Genomic DNA, 17,056 nt, shown 5'->3' with positions numbered 1-17,056 from the left:
GTCTATATATAACCAAAAGGGGTCTATATAACAGAAAGGGGTTTATATATAACAGAAAGGGGTTTATATATAACAGAAAGGGGTCTATATAACAGAAAGGGGTCTAAATAACAGAAAGGGGTCTATATAACAGAAAGGGGTCTATATAACAGAAAGGGGTCTATATATAACAGAAAGGGGTTTATATATAACAGATAGGGGTCTATATAACAGAAAGAGGTCTATATGTAACTTAGCAACATATTAAATCTGTTTTTGGTTTGGGAAACCCATAGTGGCGTGTTGGGTATGTCTATCTGGTTGATGTGTATGCTACTAGATCATACAAGTGGTTAGGCATTTTCAACAGAACATTTTTTCCTTAAAAAACTAGGAGAAGTAGTTAATTTTTCAACTGCGACATACTATCATGTTAATGTGCAGGTAACGACAAGGCGTGCTGCTTTGTTTTGAGACAACTGCAGCTCCTGGTGTATCACATGGGGATGTGTGGAGACGAAGTGATGCCACTTGACTGGCTGACTGGTAAGAGGCTTCAGGAGGGCGGTCACCTGCGCTAGCAAGGCTGAGGTCCTGAGTTCGCGGGGGCGATGTGGTACTCGCTAAGCAAGCAGGGTACTGTCCTTTACACAAGGTCTATATTTGCTGCACTTAACTAGAGTTTATTGGAGGGAGTGAACATGTAGAATATGGACTGGTGAAACTCACCATCAGGGGAGGGAGGGAACATGTAGAATATGGACTGGTGAAACTCACCATCAGGGGAGGGAACATGTAGAATATGGACTGGTGAAACTCACCATCAGGGGAGGGAACATGTAGAATATGGACTGGTGAAACTCACCATCAGGGGAGGGAACATGTAGAATATGGACTGGTGAAACTCACCATCGGGGGAGGGAGGGAACATGTAGAATATGGACTGGTGAAACTCACCATCAGGGGAGGGAACATGTAGAATATGGACTGGTGAAACTCACCATCAGGGGAGGGAATATATAGAATATGGACTGGTGAAACTCACCATCAGGGGAGGGAGGGAACATGTAGAATATGGACTGGTGAAACTCACCATCAGGGGAGGGAGGGAACATGTAGAATATGGACTGGTGAAACTCACCATCAGGGGAGGGAGGGAACATGTAGGAGTGAACATGTAGAATATGGACTGGTGAAACTCACCATCAGGGGAGGGAGGGAACATGTAGAATATGGACTGGTGAAACTCACCATCAGGGGAGGGAACATGTAGAATATGGACTGGTGAAACTCACCATCAGGGGAGGGAATATATAGAATATGGACTGGTGAAACTCACCATCAGGGGAGGGAGGGAACATGTAGAATATGGACTGGTGAAACTCACCATCAGGGGAGGGAGGGAACATGTAGAATATGGACTGGTGAAACTCACCATCAGGGGAGGGAACATGTAGAATATGGACTGGTGAAACTCACCATCAGGGGAGGGAACATGTAGAATATGGACTGGTGAAACTCACCATCAGGGGAGGGAATATATAGAATATGGACTGGTGAAACTCACCATCAGGGGAGGGAACATGTAGAATATGGACTGGTGAAACTCACCATCAGGGGAGGGAGGGAACATGTAGAATATGGACTGGTGAAACTCACCATCAGGGGAAACTCACCATCAGGAAACATGATATGGACTGGTGAAACTCACCATCAGGGAGGGAACATGTAGAATATGGACTGGTGAAACTCACCATCAGGGGAGGGAACATGTAGAATATGGACTGGTGAAACTCACCATCAGGGGAGGGAGGGAACATGTAGAATATGGACTGGTGAAACTCACCATCAGGGGAGGGAACATGTAGAATATGGACTGGTGAAACTCACCATCAGGGGAGGGAATATATAGAATATGGACTGGTGAAACTCACCATCAGGGGAGGGAGGGAACATGTAGAAGATGGACTGGTGAAACTCACCATCAGGGAGGGAACATGTAGAATATGGACTGGTGAAACTCACCATCAGGGGGGGGGGAACATGTAGAATATGGACTGGTGAAACTCACCATCAGGGGAGGGAACATGTAGAATATGGACTGGTGAAACTCACCATCAGGGGAGGGAATATATAGAATATGGACTGGTGAAACTCACCATCAGGGGAGGGAACATGTAGAATATGGACTGGTGAAACTCACCATCAGGGGAGGGAGGGAACATGTAGAATATGGACTGGTGAAACTCACCATCAGGGGAGGGAGGGAACATGTAGAATATGGACTGGTGAAACTCACCATCAGGGGAGGGAACATGTAGAATATGGACTGGTGAAACTCACCATCAGGGGAGGGAGGGAACATGTAGAATATGGACTGGTGAAACTCACCATCAGGGGAGGGAACATGTAGAATATGGACTGGTGAAACTCACCATCAGGGGAGGGAACATGTAGAATATGGACTGGTGAAACTCACCATCAGGGGAGGGAACATGTAGAATATGGACTGGTGAAACTCACCATCAGGGGAGGGAGGGAACATGTAGAATATGGACTGGTGAAACTCACCATCAGGGGAGGGAACATGTAGAATATGGACTGGTGAAACTCACCATCAGGGGAGGGAACATATAGAATATGGACTGGTGAAACTCACCATCAGGGGAGGGAACATGTAGAATATGGACTGGTGAAACTCACCATCAGGGGAGGGAACATGTAGAATATGGACTGGTGAAACTCACCATCAGGGGAGGGAACATGTAGAATATGGACTGGTGAAACTCACCATCAGGGGAGGGAGGGAACATGTAGAATATGGACTGGTGAAACTCACCATCAGGCGAGGGAGGGAACATGTAGAATATGGACTGGTGAAACTCACCATCAGGGGAGGGAACATGTAGAATATGGACTGGTGAAACTCACCATCAGGGGGGGGAACATGTAGAATATGGACTGGTGAAACTCACCATCTCTCTCTGTGGGGGTAGCTCATCCGTGACATCATACTGAGGGACCTGTAAAGTCAGGTCGTTATTGTAAAATAGAAACGGTTCTCAAAGTTTAAATCTGATTAAATTAAAGGTAAAATAAATACTCAATGTTCACCTGATGCCCAAGTACCATTAATACCAGGCATAATGAACAATGTATCGAAGGACAGATAGGAAAGACACCATCTCAGAATAACAGCACATTTCATTAAAGTAGAACATCTAGACTAGAGGTCCACCAGAGTAGAACATCTAGACTAGAGGTCCACCACAGAGGAACATCTAGACTAGAGGTCCACCACAGAGGAACATCTAGACTAGAGGTCCACCACAGAGGAACATCTAGACTAGAGGTCCACCACAGAGGAACATCTAGACTAGAGGTCCACCACAGTAGAACATCTAGTCTAGAGGTCCACCACAGAGGAACATCTAGACTAGAGGTCCACCACAGTAGAACATCTAGACTAGAGGTCCACCACAGTGGAACATCTAGACTAGAGGTCCACCACAGAGGAACATCTAGACTAGAGGTCCACCACAGAGGAACATCTAGACTAGAGGTCCACCACAGTAGAACATCTAGACTAGAGGTCCACCACAGAGGAATATCTAGACTAGAGGTCCACCACAGAGGAACATCTAGACTAGAGGTCCACCACAGTAGAACATCTAGACTAGAGGTCCACCACAGAGGAACATCTAGACTAGAGGTCCACCACAGAGGAACATCTAGACTAGAGGTCCACCACAGAGGAACATCTAGACTAGAGGTCCACCACAGAGGAAAATCTAGACTAGAGGTCCACCACAGAGGAACATCTAGACTAGAGGTCCACCACAGAGGAACATCTAGACTAGAGGTCCACCACAGAGGAACATCTAGACTAGAGGAACATCTAGACTAGAGGTCCACCACAGAGGAACATCTAGACTAGAGGTCAACCATCTAGACTAGAAACATCTAGACTAGAGGTCCACCACAGAGGAACATCTAGACTAGTCAGAAACATCTAGACTAGAGGTCCACCACAGTAGAACATCTAGACTAGTGGTCCACCACAGTAGAACATCTAGACTAGTGGTCCACCACAGTAGAACATCTAGACTAGAGGTCCACCACAGTAGAACATCTAGACTAGAGGTCCACCACAATAGAACATCTAGACTAGAGGTCATCTCTAGACTAGAGGTCCACCACAGTAGAACATCTAGACTAGAGGTCCACCACAGTAGAACATCTAGACTAGAGGTCCACCAGAGTAGAACATATAGACTAGAGGTCAACCACAGTAGAACATATAGACTAGAGGTCCACCACAGTAGAACATCTAGACTAGAGGTCCACCACAGCAGAACATCTAGACTAGAGGTCCACCACAGTAGAACATCTATACTAGAGGTCCACCACAGTAGAACATCTAGACTAGAGGTCCACCACAGTAGAACATCTAGACTGGAGGTCCACCACAGAGAAACATCTAGACTAGAGGTCCACCACAGCAGAACATCTAGACTAGAGGTCCACCACAGTAGAACATCTAGACTAGAGGTCCACCACAGTAGAACATCTAGACTAGAGGTCCACCACAGTAGAACATCTAGACTAGAGGTCCACCACAGTAGAACATCTAGACTAGAGGTCCACCACAGACAACACAGTAGACATCTAGACTAGTGGTCCACCACAGTCGAACATCTAGACTAGAGGTCCACCACAGACAACACAGTAGACATCTAGACTAGTGGTCCACCACAGTAGAACATCTAGACTAGAGGTCCACCACAGACAACACAGTAGACATCTAGACTAGTGGTCCACCACAGTAGAACATCTAGACTAGAGGTCCACCACAGAAAACACAGTAGACATCTAGACCAGTGGTCCACCACAGTAGAACATCTAGACTAGTGGTCCACCACAGTAGAACATCTAGACTAGAGGTCCACCACAGACAACACAGTAGACATCTAGATTAGTGGTCCACCACAGTAGAACATCTAGACTAGAGGTCCACCACAGTAGAACATTTAGACTAGAGGTCCACCACAGTAGAACATCTAGACTAGAGGTCCACCACAGACAACACAGTAGACATCTAGACTAGTGGTCCACCACAGTAGAACATCTAGACTAGAGGTCCACCACAGACAACACAGTAGACATCTAGACTAGTGGTCCACCACAGTAGAACATCTAGACTAGAGGTCCACCACAGTAGAACATCTAGACTAGAGGTCCACCACAGTAGAACATCTAGACTAGAGGTCCACCACAGCAGAACATCTAGACTAGAGTTCCACCACAGTAGAACATCTAGACTAGAAGTCCACCACAGTAGAACATCTAGACTAGAGGTCCACCACAGTAGAACATCTAGACTAGAGGTCCACCACAGTAGACATCTAGACTAGAGGTCCACCACAGTAGAACATCTAGCCTAGAGGTCCACCACAGAGGAACATCTAGACTAGTGGTCCACCACAGAGGAACATCTAGACTAGAGGTCCACCACAGACAACACAGTAGAACATCTAGACTAGAGGTCCACCACAGTAGAACATCTAGACTATAGGTCCACCACAGAGGAACATATAGACTAGAGGTCCACCACAGACAACACAGTAGAACATCTAGACTACAGGTCCACCACAGAGGAACACCTAGACTAGAGGTCCACCACAGACAACACAGTATAACATTTAGACTAGTGGTCCACCACAGTAGAACATCTATACTAGATGTCCACCACAGTAGAACATCTAGACTACAGGTCCACCACAGACAACACAGTAGAACATCTAGACTAGAGGTCCACCACAGTAGAACATCTAGACTAGAGGTCCACCACAGTAGAACAACTAGACTAGAGGTCCACCACAGTAGAACATCTAGACTAGTGGTCCACCACAGTAGAACATCTAGACTAGAGGTCCACCACAGAGAAACATCTAGACTAGAGTTCCACCACAGTAGAACATCTAGACTAGAGGTCCACCACAGTAGAACATCTAGACTAGAGGTCCACCACAGCAGAACATCTAGACTAGAGGTCCACCACAGTAGACATCTAGACTAGAGGTCCACCACAGAGAAACATATAGACTAGATGTCCACCACAGTAGAACATCTAGCCTAGAGGTCCACCACAGAGGAACATCTAGACTAGTGGTCCACCACAGAGGAACATCTAGACTAGAGGTCCACCACAGACAACACAGTAGAACATCTAGACTACAGGTCCACCACAGAGGAACATCTAGACTAGAGGTCCACCACAGACAACAAAGTATAACATTTAGACTAGTGGTCCACCACAGTAGAACATCTAGACTAGATGTCCACCACAGTAGAACATCTAGACTAGAGGTCCACCACAGACAACACAGTAGAACATCTAGAGTAGAGGTCCACCACAGTAGAACATCTAGACTAGAGGTCCACCACAGTAGAACAACTAGACTAGAGGTCCACCACAGTAGAACATCTAGACTAGAGGTCCACCACAGTAGAACATCTAGACTAGAGGTCCACCACAGAGGAACATCTAGACTAGAGGTCCACCACAGAGGAACATCTAGACTAGAGGTCCACCACAGTAGAACATCTAGACTAGAGGTCCACCACAGAGGAACATCTAGACTAGAGGTCCACCACAGAGGAACATCTAGACTAGAGGTCCACCACAGAGGAACATCTAGACTAGAGGTCCACCACAGAGGAACATCTAGACTAGAGGTCCACCACAGAGGAACATCTAGACTAGAGGAACATCTAGACTAGAGGTCCACCACAGAGGAACATCTAGACTAGAGGTCCACCACAGAGGAACATCTAGACTAGAGGTCCACCACAGTAGAACATCTAGACTAGAGGTCAACCACAGTAGAACATCTAGACTAGAGGTCCATCACAGTAGAACATCTAGACTAGTGGTCCACCACAGTAGAACATCTAGACTAGAGGTCCACCACAGTAGAACATCTAGACTAGAGGTCCATCACAGTAGAACATCTAGACTAGAGGTCCACCACAGTAGAACATCTAGAATAGAGGTCCACCACAGTAGAACATCTAGACTAGATGTCCACCACAGTAGAACATCTAGACAAGAGGTCCACCAGAGTAGAACATATAGACTAGAGGTCAACCACAGTAGAACATATAGACTAGAGGTCCACCACAGTAGAACATCTAGACTAGAGGTCCACCACAGCAGAACATCTAGACTAGAGGTCCACCACAGTAGACATCTAGACTAGAGGTCCACCACAGAGAAACATATAGACTAGATGTCCACCACAGTAGAACATCTAGCCTAGAGGTCCACCACAGTAGAACATCTAGACTAGTGGTCCACCACAGAGGAACATCTAGACTAGAGATCCACCACAGACAACAAAGTAGAACATCTAGACTACAGGTCCACCACAGAGGAACATCTAGACTAGAGGTCCACCACAGACAACACAGTATAACATTTAGACTAGTGGTCCACCACAGTAGAACATCTACTGTGGTGGACATCTAGTCTAGAACATCTAGACTAGAGGTCCACCACAGACAACACAGTAGAACATCTAGAGTAGAGGTCCACCACAGTAGAACATCTAGACTAGAGGTCCACAACAGTAGAACAACTAGACTAGAGGTCCACCACAGTAGAACATCTAGACTAGAGGTCCAACACAGAGGAACATCTAGACTAGAGGTCCACCACAGAGGAACATCTAGACTAGAGGTCCACCACAGTAGAACATCTAGACTAGAGGTCCACCACAGAGGAACATCTAGACTAGAGGTCCACCACAGAGGAACATCTAGACTAGAGGTCCACCACAGAGGAACATCTAGACTAGAGGTCCACCACAGAGGAACATCTAGACTAGAGGTCCACCACAGAGGAACATCTAGACTAGAGGTCCACCACAGAGGAACATCTAGACTAGAGGAACATCTAGACTAGAGGTCCACCACAGAGGAACATCTAGACTAGAGGTCCACCACAGAGGAACATCTAGACTAGAGGTCCACCACAGTAGAACATCTAGACTAGAGGTCAACCACAGTAGAACATCTAGACTAGAGGTCCACCACAGTAGAAAATCTAGACTAGAGGTCCACCACAGTAGAACATCTAGACTAGTGGTCCACCACAGTAGAACATCTAGACTAGAGGTCCACCACAGTAGAACATCTAGACTAGAGGTCCACCACAGTAGAACATCTAGACTAGAGGTCCACCACAGTAGAACATCTAGACTAGAGGTCCACCACAGTAGAACATCTAGAATAGAGGTCCACCACAGTAGAACATCTAGAATAGAGGTCCACCACAGTAGAACATCTAGACTAGAGGTCCACCACAGTAGAACATCTAGACTAGAGGTCCACCAGAGAAGAACATATAGACTAGAGGTCAACCACAGTAGAACATCTAGACTAGAGGTCCACCACAGTAGAACATCTAGACTAGAGGTCCACCACAGTAGAACATCTAGACTAGAGGTCCACCACAGAGAAACATCTAGACTAGAGGTCCACCACAGCAGAACATCTAGACTAGAGGTCGACCACAGTAGAACATCTAGACTAGAGGTCCACCACAGTAGAACATCTAGACTAGAGGTCCACCACAGTAGAACATCTAGACTAGAGGTCCACCACAGTAGAACATCTAGACTAGAGGTCCACCACAGACAACACAGTAGACATCTAGACTAGTGGTCCACCACAGTCGAACATCTAGACTAGAGGTCCACCACATACAACACAGTAGACATCTAGACTAGTGGTCCACCACAGTAGAACATCTAGACTAGAGGTCCACCACAGAAAACACAGTAGACATCTAGACTAGTGGTCCACCACAGTAGAACATCTAGACTAGTGGTCCACCACAGTAGAACATCTAGACTAGTGGTCCACCACAGTAGAACATCTAGACTAGAGGTCCACCACAGACAACACAGTAGACATCTAGACTAGTGGTCCACCACAGTAGAACATCTAGACTAGAGGTCCACCACAGTAGAACATTTAGACTAGAGGTCCACCACAGTAGAACATCTAGACTAGAGGTCCACCACAGACAACACAGTAGACATCTAGACTAGTGGTCCACCACAGTAGAACATCTATACTAGAGGTCCACAACAGTAGAACAACTAGACTAGAGGTCCACAACAGTAGAACAACTAGACTAGAGGTCCACCAAAGTAGAACATCTAGACTAGAGGTCCACAACAGTAGAACATCTAGACTAGAGGTCCACAACAGTAGAACAACTAGACTAGAGGTCCACCACAGTAGAACATCTAGACTAGAGGTCCACCACAGTAGAACATCTAGACTAGAGGTCCAACACAGAGGAACATCTAGACTAGAGGTCCACCACAGAGGAACATCTAGACTAGAGGTCCACCACAGAGGAACATCTAGACTAGAGGTCCACCACAGAGGAACATCTAGACTAGAGGTCCACCACAGAGGAACATCTAGACTAGAGGTCCACCACAGAGGAACATCTAGACTAGAGGTCCACCACAGAGAAACATCTAGACTAGAGGTCCACCACAGAGGAACATCTAGACTAGAGGTCCACCACAGAGGAACATCTAGACTAGAGGAACATCTAGACTAGAGGTCCACCACAGAGGAACATCTAGACTAGAGGTCCACCACAGAGGAACATCTAGACTAGAGGTCCACCACAGTAGAACATCTAGACTAGAGGTCAACCACAGTAGAACATCTAGACTAGAGGTCCACCACAGTAGAACATCTAGACTAGTGGTCCACCACAGTAGAACATCTAGACTAGAGGTCCACCACAGTAGAACATCTAGACTAGAGGTCCACCACAGTAGAACATCTAGACTAGAGGTCCACCACAGTAGAACATCTAGAATAGAGGTCCACCACAGTAGAACATCTAGACTAGAGGTCCACCACAGTAGAACATCTAGACTAGAGGTCCACCAGAGAAGAACATATAGACTAGAGGTCAACCACAGTAGAACATATAGACTAGAGGTCCACCACAGTAGAATATCTAGACTAGAGGTCCACCACAGCAGAACATCTAGACTAGAGGTCCACCACAGTAGAACATCTAGACTAGAGGTCCACCACAGTAGAACATCTAGACTAGAGGTCCACCACAGAGAAACATCTAGACTAGAGGTCCACCACAGCAGAACATCTAGACTAGAGGTCGACCACAGTAGAACATCTAGACTAGAGGTCCACCACAGTAGAACATCTAGACTAGAGGTCCACCACAGTAGAACATCTAGACTAGAGGTCCACCACAGAAAACACAGTAGACATCTAGACTAGTGGTCCACCACAGTCGAACATCTAGACTAGAGGTCCACCACAGAAAACACAGTAGACATCTAGACTAGTGGTCCACCACAGTAGAACATCTAGACTAGTGGTCCACCACAGTAGAACATCTAGACTAGTGGTCCACCACAGTAGAACATCTAGACTAGAGGTCCACCACAGACAACACAGTAGACATCTAGACTAGTGGTCCACCACAGTAGAACATCTAGACTAGAGGTCCACCACAGTAGAACATTTAGACTAGAGGTCCACCACAGTAGAACATCTAGACTAGAGGTCCACCACAGACAACACAGTAGACATCTAGACTAGTGGTCCACCACAGTAGAACATCTATACTAGAGGTCCACCACAGACAACACAGTAGACATCTAGACTAGTGGTCCACCACAGTAGAACATCTAGACTAGAGGTCCACCACAGTAGAACATCTAGACTAGAGGTCCACCACAGTAGAACATCTAGACTAGAGGTCCACCACAGTAGAACATCTAGACTAGAGGTCCACCACAGCAGAACATCTAGACTAGAGTTCCACCACAGTAGAACATCTAGACTAGAGGTCCACCACAGTAGAACATCTAGACTAGAGGTCCACCACAGTAGAACATCTAGACTAGAGGTCCACCACAGTAGACATCTAGACTAGAGGTCCACCACAGAGAAACATATAGACTAGATGTCCACCACAGTAGAACATCTAGCCTAGAGGTCCACCACAGAGGAACATCTAGACTAGTGGTCCACCACAGAGGAACATCTAGACTAGAGGTCCACCACAGACAACACAGTAGAACATCTAGACTAGAGGTCCACCACAGTAGAACATCTAGACTATAGGTCCACCACAGAGGAACATATAGACTATATGTCCACCACAGACAACACAGTAGAACATCTAGACTACAGGTCCACCACAGAGGAACATCTAGACTAGAGGTCTACCACAGACAACACAGTATAACATTTAGACTAGTGGTCCACCACAGTAGAACATCTATACTAGATGTCCACCACAGTAGAGCATCTAGACTAGAGGTCCACCACAGACAACACAGTAGAACATCTAGACTAGAGGTCCACCACAGTAGAACATCTAGACTAGAGGTCCACAACAGTAGAACAACTAGACTAGAGGTCCACCACAGTAGAACATCTAGACTAGAGGTCCACCACAGTAGAACATCTATACTAGAGGTCCACCACAGAGAAACATCTAGACTAGAGTTCCACCACAGTAGAACATCTAGACTAGAGGTCCACCACAGTAGAACATCTAGACTAGAGGTCCACCACAGCAGAACATCTAGACTAGAGGTCCACCACAGTAGACATCTAGACTAGAGGTCCACCACAGAGAAACATATAGACTAGATGTCCACCACAGTAGAACATCTAGCCTAGAGGTCCACCACAGAGGAACATCTAGACTAGTGGTCCACCACAGAGGAACATCTAGACTAGAGGTCCACCACAGACAACACAGTAGAACATCTAGACTACAGGTCCACCACAGAGGAACATCTAGACTAGAGGTCCACCACAGACAACACAGTAGAACATCTAGACTAGAGGTCCACCACAGTAGAACATCTAGACTAGAGGTCCACCACAGAGGAACATATAGACTAGAGGTCCACCACAGACAACACAGTAGAACATCTAGACTACAGGTCCACCACAGAGGAACATCTAGACTAGAGGTCCACCACAGACAACACAGTAGAACATCTAGAGTAGAGGTCCACCACAGTAGAACATCTAGACTAGAGGTCCACCACAGTAGAACAACTAGACTAGAGGTCCACCACAGTAGAACATCTAGACTAGAGGTCCACCACAGAGAAACATCTAGACTAGAGTTCCACCACAGTAGAACATCTAGACTAGAGGTCCACCACAGTAGAACATCTAGACTAGAGGTCCACCACAGCAGAACATCTAGACTAGAGGTCCACCACAGAGAAACATCTAGACTAGAGTTCCACCACAGTAGAACATCTAGACTAGAGGTCCACCACAGTAGAACATCTAGACTAGAGGTCCACCACAGTAGAACATCTAGACTTGAGGTCCACCACAGCAGAACATTTAGACTAGAGGTCCACCACAGCAGAACATCTAGACTAGAGGTCCACCACAGTAGAACATCTAGACTAGAGGTCCACCACAGTAGAACATCTAGACTAGAGGTCCACCACAGTAGAACATCTAGACTAGAGGTCCACCACAGTAGACATCTAGACTAGTGGTCCACCACAGAGGAACATCTAGACTAGAGGTCCACCACAGACAACACAGTATAACATTTAGACTAGTGGTCCACCACAGTAGAACATCTATACTAGATGTCCACCACAGTAGAGCATCTAGACTAGAGGTCCACCACAGACAACACAGTAGAACATCTAGACTAGAGGTCCACCACAGTAGAACATCTAGACTAGAGGTCCACAACAGTAGAACAACTAGACTAGAGGTCCACCACAGTAGAACATCTAGACTAGAGGTCCACCACAGTAGAACATCTATACTAGAGGTCCACCACAGAGAAACATCTAGACTAGAGTTCCACCACAGTAGAACATCTAGACTAGAGTTCCACCACAGTAGAACATCTAGACTAGAGGTCCACCACAGCAGAACATCTAGACTAGAGGTCCACCACAGTAGACATCTAGACTAGAGGTCCACCACAGAGAAACATATAGACTAGATGTCCACCACAGTAGAACATCTAGCCTAGAGGTCCACCACAGAGGAACATCTAGACTAGTGGTCCACCACAGAGGAACATCTAGACTAGAGGTCCACCACAGACAACACAGTAGAACATCTAGACTACAGGTCCACCACAGAGGAACATCTAGACTAGAGGTCCACCACAGACAACACAGTAGAACATCTAGACTAGAGGTCCACCACAGTAGAACATCTAGACTAGAGGTCCACCACAGAGGAACATATAGACTAGAGGTCCACCACAGACAACACAGTAGAACATCTAGACTACAGGTCCACCACAGAGGAACATCTAGACTAGAGGTCCACCACAGACAACACAGTAGAACATCTAGAGTAGAGGTCCACCACAGTAGAACATCTAGACTAGAGGTCCACCACAGTAGAACAACTAGACTAGAGGTCCACCACAGTAGAACATCTAGACTAGAGGTCCACCACAGAGAAACATCTAGACTAGAGTTCCACCACAGTAGAACATCTAGACTAGAGGTCCACCACAGTAGAACATCTAGACTAGAGGTCCACCACAGCAGAACATCTAGACTAGAGGTCCACCACAGAGAAACATCTAGACTAGAGTTCCACCACAGTAGAACATCTAGACTAGAGGTCCACCACAGTAGAACATCTAGACTAGAGGTCCACCACAGTAGAAAATCTAGACTTGAGGTCCACCAGAGCAGAACATTTAGACTAGAGGTCCACCACAGCAGAACATCTAGACTAGAGGTCCACCACAGTAGAACATCTAGACTATAGGTCCACCACAGTAGAACATCTAGACTAGAGGTCCACCACAGTAGAACATCTAGACTAGAGGTCCACCACAGTAGACATCTAGACTAGTGGTCCACCACAGAGGAACATCTAGACTAGAGGTCCACCACAGACAACACAGTAGAACATCTAGACTAGAGGTCCACCACAGTAGAACATCTAGACTAGAGGTCCACCACAGAGGAACATATAGACTAGAGGTCCACCACAGACAACACAGTAGAACATCTAGACTACAGGTCCACCACAGAGGAACATCTAGACTAGAGGTCCACCACAGACAACACAGTAGAACATCTAGAGTAGAGGTCCACCACAGTAGAACATCTAGACTAGAGGTCCACCACAGTAGAACAACTAGACTAGAGGTCCACCACAGTAGAACATCTAGACTAGAGGTCCACCACAGAGAAACATCTAGACTAGAGTTCCACCACAGTAGAACATCTAGACTAGAGGTCCACCACAGTAGAACATCTAGACTAGAGGTCCACCACAGCAGAACATCTAGACTAGAGGTCCACCACAGAGAAACATCTAGACTAGAGTTCCACCACAGTAGAACATCTAGACTAGAGGTCCACCACAGTAGAACATCTAGACTAGAGGTCCACCACAGTAGACATCTAGACTAGTGGTCCACCACAGAGGAACATCTAGACTAGAGGTCCACCACAGACAACACAGTAGAACATCTAGACTAGAGGTCCACCACAGTAGAACATCTAGACTAGAGGTCCACCACAGAGGAACATATAGACTAGAGGTCCACCACAGACAACACAGTAGAACATCTAGACTACAGGTCCACCACAGAGGAACATCTAGACTAGAGGTCCACCACAGACAACACAGTAGAACATCTAGAGTAGAGGTCCACCACAGTAGAACATCTAGACTAGAGGTCCACCACAGTAGAACAACTAGACTAGAGGTCCACCACAGTAGAACATCTAGACTAGAGGTCCACCACAGAGAAACATCTAGACTAGAGTTCCACCACAGTAGAACATCTAGACTAGAGGTCCACCACAGTAGAACATCTAGACTAGAGGTCCACCACAGCAGAACATCTAGACTAGAGGTCCACCACAGAGAAACATCTAGACTAGAGTTCCACCACAGTAGAACATCTAGACTAGAGGTCCACCACAGTAGAACATCTAGACTAGAGGTCCACCACAGTAGAAAATCTAGACTTGAGGTCCACCAGAGCAGAACATTTAGACTAGAGGTCCACCACAGCAGAACATCTAGACTAGAGGTCCACCACAGTAGAACATCTAGACTATAGGTCCACCACAGTAGAACATCTAGACTAGAGGTCCACCACAGTAGAACATCTAGACTAGAGGTCCACCACAGTAGACATCTAGACTAGTGGTCCACCACAGAGGAACATCTAGACTAGAGGTCCACCACAGACAACACAGTAGAACATCTAGACTAGAGGTCCACCACAGTAGAACATCTAGACTAGAGGTCCACCACAGAGGAACATATAGACTAGAGGTCCACCACAGACAACACAGTAGAACATCTAGACTACAGGTCCACCACAGAGGAACATCTAGACTAGAGGTCCACCACAGAGAAACATCTAGACTAAACGTCCACCACAGAGAAACATCTAGACTAAAGGTCCACCACAGAGAAACATCTAGACTAGAGGTCCACCACAGAGAAACATCTAGACTACAGGTCCACCACAGTAGAACATCTAGACTAGAGGTCCACCACAGAGAAACATCTAGACTAGAGGTCCACCACAGAGGAACATCTAGACTAGAGGTCCACCACATTAGAACATCTAGACTAGAGGTCCTTCGGCACCCAAAAACCTTTGATTATTAACTTTTGAGTTGAGCCAATTCTCCATTTTATTATAACATACGTGATGACATTGTCTCATACATGATTACATTATCTCGGTAAGGTATCCCTGTAGAATTTACTGGTTCTTTAGTTTATCACATATTCAGTCCATTACACAACTCAGTTCAACAGTAAGGTTTTCCTGCAGTACTTACAGAACTAGTCAAAGCTGCTCCCAGCAGACAGAACGTTAGAATGAGCACGCCCATCATCCTTCTCCTGCAGGGAGGGGGCGTGTCCACAGGGAAGAGTTGGAGAATGGTTAAGGTTTCTTATTGTCTACGCTGAACTAAAATAGAAACACAACACGTAAAGTCCCGTGTTTCATGAGCTGAAATACAACAATTACAGACATGTTCCATATGGGGGTGGCAGGGGAGCCTAGTGGTTAGAGCGTTGGACTAGTAACTGGGAGGCATCTCTCTTACCTTTCCCCTGGTCTGTTGGTTAAATAGATCTGTCCTGAATGACCAAGCATCTCTCTTACCTGTCCTCTGGTCTGTTTGTTAAAGACAAGTATCTGTCCTGAATGACCAAGCATCTCTCTTACCTTTCCTCTGGTCTGTTTGTTAAAGACAAGTATCTGTCCTGAATGACCAAGCATCTCTCTTAACTTTCCCCTGGTCTGTTGGTTAAAGACAAGTATCTGTTCTGAATGACCAAGCATCTCTCTTACCTTTCCCCTGGTCTGTTTGTTAAAGACAAGTATCTGTCCTGAATGACCAAGCATCTCTCTTAACTTTCCCCTGGTCTGTTTGTTAAAGACAAGTATCTGTCCTGAATGACCAAGCATCTCTCTTACCTTTCCTCTGGTCTGTTTGTTAAAGACAAGTATCTGTCCTGAATGACCAAGCATCTCTCTTACCTTTCCCCTGGTCTGTTTGTTAAAGACAAGTATCTGTCCTGAATGACCAAGCATCTCTCTTACCTTTCCCCTGGTCTGTTTGTTAAAGAGATTTGTCCAAAAGTCTGAGATGATATCCCAGCAAGATAATTCATCAGGGTTGAGGACATTACTAGTGAGTGTGAGTCGTACATGCCAATCCTGACCTATTTATCACAGACCCTAGAGGAGGTGTGATCTGGGCTCTGTGGGGCATCCCTCTCTCTCTCACCACAATTCTGCCCTCTGTTACTGTCTTCCTGAGGATGTTGCTTTGGTTAGGCGTTGAGGAATGTGTTTTTTCATGGTGATGTTATTGTCATAAAGGGATTGATGATGAAGTGTCCCAGGGAGAGGTGTTGTTCAGAGTGTTGACAGTAGACCAGTGAGAGTAATCTAGTTTAATAGGAAACTAGACAGAAAGTCAGGAACACAGATTTGAAT

General features: G+C 46.1%; 1 long non-coding RNA gene across 2 annotated transcripts in view; it reads right to left on the bottom strand.

Moving 5' to 3' along the window:
• Window positions 1-16,744, bottom strand: part of LOC135515398 (uncharacterized) — a 19,414-nt gene extending 2,670 nt beyond the window's left edge. The window contains exons 1-3 of one of the 2 annotated variants that reach the window (XR_010451807.1): window positions 16,658-16,744; window positions 15,885-15,948; window positions 2,955-3,002 (exon numbers count right to left, since the gene is read on the bottom strand). This is a non-coding gene — a long non-coding RNA (uncharacterized LOC135515398). Of the gene's footprint in view, window positions 1-2,954; window positions 3,003-15,884; window positions 16,019-16,657 lie in introns of both variants that reach the window. The other variant, XR_010451808.1, reaches the window with a different exon arrangement.
• Window positions 16,745-17,056: the final 312 nt, after the last annotated feature.

Source organism: Oncorhynchus masou, chromosome 27 (genome assembly GCF_036934945.1).
Source record: "Oncorhynchus masou masou isolate Uvic2021 chromosome 27, UVic_Omas_1.1, whole genome shotgun sequence".
NCBI lineage: Eukaryota > Metazoa > Chordata > Actinopteri > Salmoniformes > Salmonidae > Oncorhynchus > Oncorhynchus masou.
Note: the sequence above shows the minus strand (reverse complement) of the source record. Positions and strands in the feature narration are given on the sequence as shown.